Source organism: Belonocnema kinseyi, chromosome 2 (genome assembly GCF_010883055.1).
Source record: "Belonocnema kinseyi isolate 2016_QV_RU_SX_M_011 chromosome 2, B_treatae_v1, whole genome shotgun sequence".
Lineage (NCBI taxonomy): Eukaryota > Metazoa > Arthropoda > Insecta > Hymenoptera > Cynipidae > Belonocnema > Belonocnema kinseyi.
In genome coordinates this window covers 37,066,432-37,077,681 of record NC_046658.1, presented here as the reverse complement: position 1 = coordinate 37,077,681, position 11,250 = coordinate 37,066,432, and the positions used below count along the sequence as shown (strand labels likewise).

At 33.0% G+C, this 11,250-nt stretch overlaps 1 protein-coding gene across 3 annotated transcripts in view; it reads right to left on the bottom strand.

The window, feature by feature from the left end:
- Positions 1–11,250, bottom strand: part of LOC117168313 (glycogen synthase kinase-3 beta-like) — a 139,989-nt gene that overhangs the window by 95,148 nt on the left and 33,591 nt on the right. The window contains exon 1 of one of the 3 annotated variants that reach the window (XM_033353882.1): positions 6,052–6,154. The exons of the other annotated variants lie outside the window; for them this stretch is intronic. The gene's annotated coding sequence lies outside the window, so the exon portion shown is untranslated. Of the gene's footprint in view, positions 1–6,051; positions 6,155–11,250 lie in introns of those variants that run through there. 3 annotated transcript variants of the gene reach the window in all.

The following is an 11,250-nucleotide window of genomic DNA, read 5'->3' as shown; positions in this document are numbered from 1 at the left end:
TACGCCAATTAGCACAAATGGTAAGTTCCGACAGTGCCTACAAGTGTGCCTACTGGCCGCTAGATGGCAATACCGGTTTCATATGTATACACCTGGTACATGATCGTACGCTTAATCGCTATCAAAAATCGGAACGACTGCGGCGAGATTCGAACCTAATTTACCTAAAACACTAACGCATTCCCTAACAACTAAACCCGACGGGAAATTGACATTATGAAATATTTGGCAAAAATATCGGGAAAGCGTCGTGGTTTGACAACTCAGAGCAGGATGAATAATAGTTATAATATTTAAATTATTTTTCGAAAACTCAGTGAAGAAAATATCGTTTTTCATAGTGTTAATTCTTTAAATAGAGATTCATAATATTTCGTATTTAGAATACTACTTTGTCGTCTTTATTCTAACAAAAGGTCTCTCAGTGTAGGGTAGTATCTAGGGAAAACATTTTTAAATATCCTAAAAAATTCAGAAAATAATATGGAGATCCAATTTTACGTTTTTTTTGCAATTTTCTTTTATTAAATTGATATTCTTCCTTTAACTTTCCCTTATCAGCCGCGGAATTTTATTACCTTTCGTGTGTTTATGAGGAAAAAATATGCATACGCATCATAACGCAAATTATCTCAAAAAAAGGAGAAATTACGTATTTTTTCAGCAAAAAGGGGAAAAATAGGGGAAAAATTAACATTTTATTTTTATAAAGGAAAAAAGAAACATGGCTTTTATAAGAAAAGTTATATTTTAAAATAATTTTGAATTATTTATATACTTTTATCTATACTAATACTACTACTGCTGCTACTATATAACGATATAAAAGAAGTCCGATTAAAATAAAATTTATCAAATAAACACTTTTTATATGTTTAAAATCGTTGTCATAAAAAATATTTTCTTTCTTAAAAATTCCAGCATTAATCATGAAATTGGGTTACTTATAAGTATAATGAAATATTTCTTTCCAAGATTCACCAATTTCAAATCTCTAAATCTGAATCAGCGATAAGTATACCGTTAATTCAAATAAGTGTATATTGCTTGGCAAATCAGCGAACTTTAGCTGTTAATCATTGAAATTTCACTGATAAGCTGCTAAATTTTGCTGTTTTAGCAGCGTATTTGCGCTGATTTCAATTAGCGGTATACTTCTCGCTGATTCAGATTAAGACTAGAAATGTGGTGCAGGTTCTTGCCAGGGTTAGTAGGGTTACCTCTGTTTGTTTTCTAGGAAATTACAGGGAAGTTTAGAGAGGTCCTAACTTGGAATTTAGACAAGCACTACTCAAATCCGAAAGGTATTTCCCTAAATTTGTCAATATCAAGATAAAAATGGAATTTTTCATAAATTATAATCATAGGAGACTTTATTCATACAATAAATTCAAACTCTGATGGGTAAACAAGCAGTACTGTGTCCATGGCAATGCAGTCAATGTATGTTAACCTTTTATGAACCAAAAGTTTGATGCCTTGTGAAGTTGATGATTGTCTTTTATTATTGGTTATTTTATTATTATTTACGGAATCATGGAAAGAAAAAGGGTTTCCCTTCTGCTGATCCTCGTGAGGTTATTGCTGTGTGCTACTTGATACTCACTTTTGAGCACTATTTTTTTTAATCAAACTAGATGAAAGGCTTTATTTGTAAAGATATATATTAAGAACAGTTTCTATCAATTAATTATTTTCTCGAGGGGACCTTGTAAAGCTCTTTAAAGAATTAAGAATTTTTCTTAAATATTGATTTAATTTCTAATCATCTAAGTACGTTTAGAAATCAAATTTAACAAATCGAGTTTCATGAACCTATTTTCATAAGTTCGAAAGTATCGGATGCATGCCATCAAGTATTTATGATATTCTACTCAGCGTGACATCGTAGTTATGGGGATTAGGCGTTCGACTTATAAGCGTGCGGTGCGTGCGTTCGATTCTCGGTGCTTCCGGAAATTCTAATAAACTGCGTATTTCTTTATTTATATAAGTAATAAGTCTTCTCTAGTCAAATTCAACAATTAATTTAGTTTTAGAATAACGTGCGAAGCATAGTTAAGAGTTTAATGTCAATAAAAACTTTTGCAAAAAAATGTATTTTACATTTGGATTAATATTTTCCTTCTGTGAATAAAAAAATTCTGGTAATAGATTATGGCAAAGTGCTAGTTAAAATTTTTTTACTATTGAAACCATAGCATCACACTTCAGAAACCCGGGAAGAACTTTAATGGTAATAATTACGAAATCTCGTAAACCATAAAACGTCACCACAAAACCTATAATCAAATTAGGAATTAATAGGGAAATAGAGTAAGCAACTAGAAAGGACCTTACTGTTTAGTTGGGCAATAGAAAGACACCCTCACTCGAATCTGGCCAGAGAGTCTAGGCTAGTATCTTTTCTACAAAGCGTGACGTTCTTGTCGGGTCCTTTTCAGATTTCCCGTTCAGCGCCCCAATAAAGTTAGGGCAAAATAACTAGCACCCTACCAAAACCCAGTCGCCATTTCTTTACGGGTGTATTTATATTGTTTTAGCGTGAATGTATCACTTTGGGAGAATTGTACTTAGAAATATTTTTTTCTTTTAAAATGGTTAATTTGCAAACGCCATAAATTTGAATTTAATTAATTTTAAACATCGTTAAATTAAAATTGTTTAACGTCTAAAGATGAAGACTTTCAACTTTTTAAAGTTTATAGGCGTAAAAAGGAGATGGAAGGATAACGATCCGCCTGATAAAAAAAAAGTTTGGAATATTTATTTTATCGTTTATGAATTGAGTACAAAATAATACAAAAATAGATGTTACAAAAATAATTATTTAATCGGGAAAAGAAAGGTTTCCTGAAATAAATTCTGCAGCATTCTTGCCAGTATTACTTGACGTCAAACAAAAAATCTAAACCTAGGTCAGGAAAAGTTGCACCTGCCGCTTGAAGTGGAACAAGTGGAGCTAAGCGCCATCTTTCTTCCCTGCGAGTGAACTTCAACAAGTTTCTCGTCGCGCAGGCAGATACCATTGAAATCGGTAGACCCCGTGAAATCTATGAGAAGATTCCGGAATCGAATTGCATTGGCCAAGTAGGCATATCGACCGGCCCGGCCGGCCGGTACGTAATGGTGCTACTATTATTCCTGAAAACATCCGTGTTTCTTGATGACACGACTCGCGGTGAAACGTCTTCTTTATATCACTTTATACCTATTGTGTTTGACCTGATGTAGCCATATCAAGACTTTTTAAAGTTGAGCGCATTAGACCGAAAGAATTGCAAGCAAGGATTACAAACGCCTTTTCGTATATATGGGGCAATTGACAAAATACGTGATACATTCTTCAGGAACTTTAAACGCCCTCCACCCCCGCATGATGCCTTTTCTATTGCACTTAACATAGAGAGTGATACGATGAACGAACCCCACACCCTTAACGTAGCACGAATTTTGTGAATGGCCCCAATGCAAAAAGTTAAAAAATTATTGAAGCGAAAATTTTACCCACAAGACTCGGAGAAACCATGTTTTTTCTACATTTACACAGTGATGCTGACGGAACACGACTTTTTCAACTGTGCATGCAGCGAAAAGCGTAGGTTTTTTTAACGGACTTCACACCCCCTAACGCATCCAATATGGCGGTTAATGGTTTCAAATTTTTGTAACACTTTTTTTCATTGTATGCTTTCAAATGCCTGACTCAATATTTAATTTCCTTCAGGGGAATTTTTTGTATATTTACCCCGCTATATCCTTTGTAACAGCGAAATCTTCACTATTTCTATCAGTAGTTTAAGCCCGAATTTCGGAATTATATGACTGGTTAAAAATTAAAGAAAAATATCAATTAGGCCATGTGATACTTTACTATACGACTCTTTAATTTTTCAAAAAAATAATATCACCGAGACGCAAAGAACAATCAAGTAATATTTTTCTGAAAAATTAAAAATTGTGGATAACAAGTGTGTGTAACTAAATGCTCATATGGGAAAGTAACACACGCCCTTAAAGTGATATGCAATTGCGTCTGATTTAACTATAGCAGGATTTGAGCAACATTTTCCAGTTTATGTGAACAACGCTGTTACAGTCTTCTTTGACATTTTTGCATTCATTTCTAGTTCATATTAGGTATCTACTTGATCATTATGTTCTCAGTTCTTTTCATAATACAAAGGAGTTACAATTATAAACTTTAGCCATTTTCGTGGGGGATTTAAGCAGTAATGATACGTCACGGATATTAAGAGTGCACAACAGTTCTCTCTGCGTACTGTTTGATTAACGTAATCTAAAAATAAACAGGGATTGCTATTAACATCATTTACCATAACTGAAAAATACACAGGAATGACTACATCTATCATCGCTGAATTTGAGGTAAACGCTCCAGCAACCGTGACGGCAATTTTCTTGCATTATAATTTATTTGAATTATTAGAAATTCCATTAGATACTTTAACGTCTTTTTTAAACAATATATACAGATTATAACAAAGTACCACAATTATTGAAACCGCCTCGATTACTGGGACATTTAAATTTATTAAAAAATGTAAACTTGAAATAATTTGTTGATTTCATGATTGTAGTTACCAACGGAGCCTGTACCACGAGAGATTGTCGCTGATTGAAACAGTGCCGCGTATTTCACTAACTGATTCAGAATAATCGTGTCTTCTGTCTAGGCTCTCTCAATCAGTGAAATTCTACGGATTCAAATATAGAGAATATATCGTCAAAATGTCGTATATTCTCGCTATACTTTTACCCTATTAACAAAATATAGACATTACTTCTATTTTTAGCCCAAAAATTTTTTTCGCGCAAAAGTTCGGCTTTTTCAATATCTTACAATAGTGAGTTATCAAAAATTGATCCTTGTTTCACAAATTTACAGAATGCATATTGTAGACATAAAAATCCTTTTTTACGAAAATGGGGTTTTGTATTGAAGCCTAAAAAGGGTTCGTTTAAGGTGTAACATAAATCATTTTTGTGGTATTTCCACGAATTAAAAAACAAAATAACGAAAAAAACGACAAAGGTAGTATTTTTGCGAAAATAACATAATTTCTTTTTGTTTAAAAGAATCAGCTATTTGTTTAGTGATATAATAACAATAAAATTTTTTATATTTGCTGGAATATTAAAATTCATCGCTGAAGAAACTTTTTAAAGAGAGATTTAGATATGGTTTACCTGATCATTTATTATTTCAACAAAAAACTAAATTTTTAGCCGATGTTCCATTTCTGAGATAAGATATTCCTTCACCACACTGGACATTTTTCATGAATCTGATGATTTTTTTTTAAATTAGTGTCTCGACTATAAATTAATCTTGATGCATACGAAATAAAGTAGCAAGTTTCAATCACGAGAGTTACCTTGTTCTGGCATAATTGAAGCCTCTATAGGACTGCTGTGAGTTCGTAATCATCGCTACTAGAATGAACCCTACGTCCTTCAAGAGAAATTTCAATGTCGTAAAAGAATCGTTGTTTCATCGCGCCAATGCGATGCGCAAGAATCTAAGCTCTTCATTATCAATGCGTGGTTCTTATAATTAGTCACGTGTTTCTCATTGTGCAAAAAAGAAAGTCCAAATTGCATTTTTAAATTAAGAAATCATTTTAAAAAACATCTAAATCTGAATAAATCGTTACTTATTGAAATTCGCAATTTTGTTGGATTTTTCTCTCTTCTGATTTTAAATGAAATTATAATACTTCAATTAGTCTACAAAAATGATTCGAAAAAAGGTTATGTGCTATCTACTTTCAAAACTTAACTATAAAATTACTATCGCATGTTTCAAAATCTAAAAAACTCAGAACTCCCCGCACCCTCACTCTGTCTTAACCAAATAAATTTCTTATTTGAAAGAAATAAGTAATAAATAAATAAAAGAAACACTTATAAAAAAGAAGATCTGATCAGACTGAAAGATAAAAATATGAAGTTCCTCTAGTTGGAATATTACAAAATATCAAGTCATTTTTTCAGTATTGATCGAACCAGAATAGACGCACTACTCACAGTCGTCAATGGCAAATATGAGGACAACATTTTTTGGAACAGGAGGTGCCGTGGACTCCGCCAGCTTAATTTCTTCGCAATTCTTAATGCTATCCTGAAAAAAATGCATCCATCTTTTAAAGGACGAACTAAGTGCAAGAAGCACAGGTTCGTCCGCATCAAGAAAATCGAGATACACAGCAAAAATATCGCAAAATTGCAATAACCACGGATGGACTTTGAATTTAAAGATTATCAAGGCACTTTGTATTTTCGTATCGTATTGGCTGAGTTCCATATTTTGCTAAAATACAAGGTACGTGGAACGTCATAATTGAAGGTCGCTCCTTGATTACATTACTTTTTGACATTCTGCCTCATATCCCTTTTTCCAAAAATGATCCCATTAGTGGCTTATAACATTTTTTCAAATTCTACTATTTCACTCACACGCGAAATTTAATCTGTAATTATTATTGTCTTCGTCTTTTTGGCTTATTTTCAGAATTAAATGTAACAGAAAAAATTAACAAATTATTTAAAATTATTTTTTATCCTCACTATGAAAAAATGAGAAATACTTTCCTTTTTTGACTCGACAATTAAAAAAAAATCCTCTGAGAAGATTCACGAAACGAACTCTAATAAACTAATGACATTTGAGACTGTTTTTTAATGAATGATAATACAAAATTACTGTTTAAAAAAAAAAGAAGATTGTCTTTAGAAAGAGTAGATTGTTTGAGAGAAGCACTAAACATGAAAATATACTTGTTTACTTACTTAAAGAGTTTATCTTAAATAGAGGAAAAGAAAGAAAATTGGGATTCTCCTTCGATTTTTGCACACAATTAACTTTGGGAGACTCAGAGCCACTGAAACGTAGTCGAATGTCTCTTTGAGATGCACACACGTTCGAGGGTCTTGTCCAATATATTCTATTTTTCGCTACTGTTTACTACAAGCAAATACATGTGTTTAACATCTGCCTACGTGTCGCAATCACAGTATGTGCTTGAAAATAGCGCCCCTAGCAAGATCCCGTGGGTGGCCACAAAGTGCAGAATGCGCGCGCATTGATTTTTTACCTACTAATTCATTTACCGACTGAATATTAGCTTGATTAAATAAGCGAATATCCCGTTAGTTAGCGCCACTTGCAGCCTTCTTGTCGCGCCATCTCTTTGAATAACTTGTTTCCGCATTACTGACACGGAAAAATAAAACAACAAAACAGACCATTCAGAAGCAAACAAATCGCCCAATCAAAGAATCTTCATGCTAACAAGAGTGAAATTTTTGGTAAAGACCTGAGAATGATAATTGGATAAAGACCTTAAAGTAGGCACTTAGAATACGTTATCTAAAATGTTAGATAGTGCCAGCCTCATAATTATGGACCTTATCCAGTTATCATTCTCGGGTCTTCGATTCAAGTATTGCAACTTGTTAATAGTATGGAACGTTCCCGGAACGTGTACGACGTACGCCGCTTGGCAACGTTCCATTGGGATCAGGAAGAACTTTCATGATTGTTATTTTTAATAACAATTATCTCGTAAATCGTAAGTGACAGGTAAACATGGATGTCATTTTTTATTTTTGAGTACCGTATGTACTAAACTATAACTTACATGTTATAAATTGACATTGATTTATACTTAGCACTTACAGTTTACGCGTTATTTATTAATAATAATAACAATAACGGCAATTACTGGTAGGAAACTTCCTAGAACGTTTCCAAGTTGCGGATATTTTGCAGGTTCCAGAAACGTTCCGTGCTATTAAGGCTTGCGTTTGAATGGATAAGAAAAAAGTGTTCTGACTAATAAACGTAGAGTTTTCAGTGTTCCTTTGACAGGGAGAACAATTTTTTATTACTTAAAGATTCCAACAATACCAAATATCCGAGATGAATTAACAAGTTCTTTGATAATCGTTTTTAGTAAGTTTCTGACTTTATCTGGTTACAAGAATATTTAGGTAAAGTACTTACATCAAAGCACAATTAGTGAAGTTCCAAAATTGTAGACGACTTAGTCAGAAATAATAAATAAAAAAGCACGCTAAACTTTTTGTTACGTACTTGGCCCAAAATAGAAATTTAAATGAAAAATTTCTAAATAATATAGTTACAAATGATTAAACATTTATCAAGGAAAACAGAATTAAAAAAAAATTTTAGAATAGTATATTTTTCAGAGTAGGTGGGTAGATGCAACACCGGCCACAGATGGGGATATATTGAAGAAAAAAACCTGATGGCAGATACAAGTAATTAGCAAAAGAAACTAGGGTAAATGGAAATTCGAAAGAAAAACCTAGGGTTCATCGGTAATTCGGAGAAATAGGAATGAAGCTAATGGTTGCTCGCTCAAATGAAATTCGATAAAAGAAACAGTACATAGCTAAAGTATATTTTGGTATCTAAAGCAAGTATGCAAGTAAAATTGGTTTACATAAAAATGTAAGTTTATTTATTTACAATTAATACAATTATTAGTTAGAATCATACACATTGTTAGTATATTTTAAAATTACTTTGCGACAGTGATTGTTTTGCAATTTTACAAGACTACGTGCAATGATTATGTTTGTGTTTGCTGGTTGTAAATGGTTCTGAACGGGATCTGAAATATTCTACTTGACGAGCCAGTCGATGAATGTGTCGCATGTTTGGAATAAGTGGATGCGTAGGAAACGATCATATGTTACTCCCGTTTGGTCTTTCTCCTGTGCATCCTTCGTTTTCTGTCACTGCGACAGTACACTGGCATTTATCAGCTGACGGACTCGACAGTTAAGTCTGTTTAATTACATAAAGACACGCGGCTTTACTCGAAGATTGCGAAAGCGAAACTTGCATTCAGCGTCGGGGAACAGCGACGGCTTTCCTAACAAGTAAAATCGAAACCACACATTCCGGAGGCGCTTGACTCTTTGAACTCCACGTCCATCTACATTGTACATTCTACATTCAGCGTCATCTAACGTTTACCCAACTCTCGGATATTTATTTACTCCAAAGTCGTCACACTGACCCAACTTAGCTAAGCCTCTCCTCTGACAAATAGTTTGACTTCACAATTTATATTTATTCACATTAGCATTTGCATTTTTCTCAAATGAATCTCTTATTGTGCTTCCGAAGCAAATCAATCCAATACGTTGTAGCCCAGGAGCCAGCGACCTTTTTTAGTGACCAAAACCACAAAAGCTGAAAATTTGTTGCAAGCTTTATTTGACATCACTAGCAAGTGAATGGACCTCCAGCTGGCGCAATTCCGGGGGGTGTAGCTGTGGCAGCTTCCCAAACACGTAAAACAATAATTTTAAAAAAGTGATACCACAAAAGCTGAAACTCTTTTAACATGTCGTTTATGTTATAAAGAAGTGAAAAAACGCATCCAGTCGAATTTAGAGTGTGTTCCTTCCAAATTAGAATGTACTCCTTCCAAATTTTTTACAATGTAAAGTATAGAGGTTGAACTAATAAAAAAATGTTTTTCTTTGTTTTTTATTGTTCTTGTTTACAAAATTGCGGCCTAAAAAATGTCCTCCTTTCCAGCTTTCGCTCAAATATTTCGGGAACGGTTGACCCGAAATTAGAAAATAAAAAAGATTTATAATCTGTATAGTTCTGGCTATCTTGTGAAATACAATCAGAATTTTTGTTTGAAACAAATGGCGGACTTTTGAATTTTTTGACCTCATTTTTGTAAGTTAAATTGTTCATAACTTTGTTAAATAACAATATTTGTTCATGATCGTAGTTCACACGATAGACACACTTGAAGAATGAGCTGTACAAATTTCAAGTCAATCAGTTTATTAGTTTCCAAATAAATTTGTCGAAGGTGTTAAAAAATGTAGTTTCGAGAAAATCGAGTGTAAAGTTGTCTATCGTGAAAGACAGCTTGAGCGCTGAAGCTGCTTCGGCCTCTTTTATCCTTGTTCTTGACCTTGTAGACCTTTAAAATTACTTCTACACTACTTCTAGAAGTATTTACTACTTCACTAGCTTCATATTTAGTGGGGCGAAAGTGTCCAGCTGATGCAGTAAAAGATGCTGTGGCATTGGCTGCAAGAGCTGAACACTTTTCGCTCACTAAATATAAAGCTGGATATTTTTTTCGTTGAACTTATTCACTTAAGTATTATTTTACCAATTTTCAGATTTTGCGTTATCATTTCACCCAGCGTATATTTTTGACATCTTTACGTGAAAAGCTGGGGCATAATCCCTTACTCTAAATTCGGCTGGATACGTTTTTTTAATTCTTTATAACGTAAAAAACATGTAATAAATGTTCAGCTTTTGCGGTATTAGTTTTTTTTTATTATAATTTATTATAATTTTATAAAAAAAACAGACATTAATTGAGATCTAAATTATAACTGAACTTCTACAAAATAAAAAAAATATAAATATATAATTGTAAAATAGCAAGAAATAATTTTACTCATAATGAAAAAAAGTGAATTTAAAAAATGCTTTCTGGCAAAGGCTCAAACCTTGATTCTCTTTCTCTCGTCAAGCTAGGCTTTGATGAACAGGACGACATTGAGCGATTAGTTTCAAGAGCAAACAGCATCCTCGAAAGGGCGATATACATGTAATACGATCAATGTGATTCATTGACCGTTTGCAGTCTAATGTTTGAATATCTAAATTCTAAAGGATGAAGGTGCATTGGGGGGCAATCAAAAAATTTTTTTAAATCGAATTTCTTCAAAACAAAAATCTATAAAATTTAATAAATACTCTCCTTAAAGATTTTGTTTTAATCCGCTTTTTCAGCATTAAAAAAAGATGAATTATCAAATCATTCCAGGTCCGTTAAGCTGGCAGGACCACAATGCAAAAATGAACTGAAAACCTATAGGGAATTTAGGGTTCATTAGGTCTAATTTAATGCCCCATTGCCAAATTTAATGCTCTTCATTTAAACAAAAAAAACGGTGGTCATGCTAGCTTAACGTTAAGATAGTAAAACCACACATAGTAATAATCTAATTTTTAAAAATGTCTTTGCTTTATAATTTAGGGCTATTTTAATGCCCTATTGTCAAATTTAATGCTCCGAAATTTTTTGAAAAAACCTGTGGTCATGCTACGAGGGTAGTTCAATAAGTCCTTAGAATGAAGTATAAAAACAATTTTTTTTGGGTAAATTTTTTTTTATTTTTCTACATAATCTCCTTGGAGCTCTATAC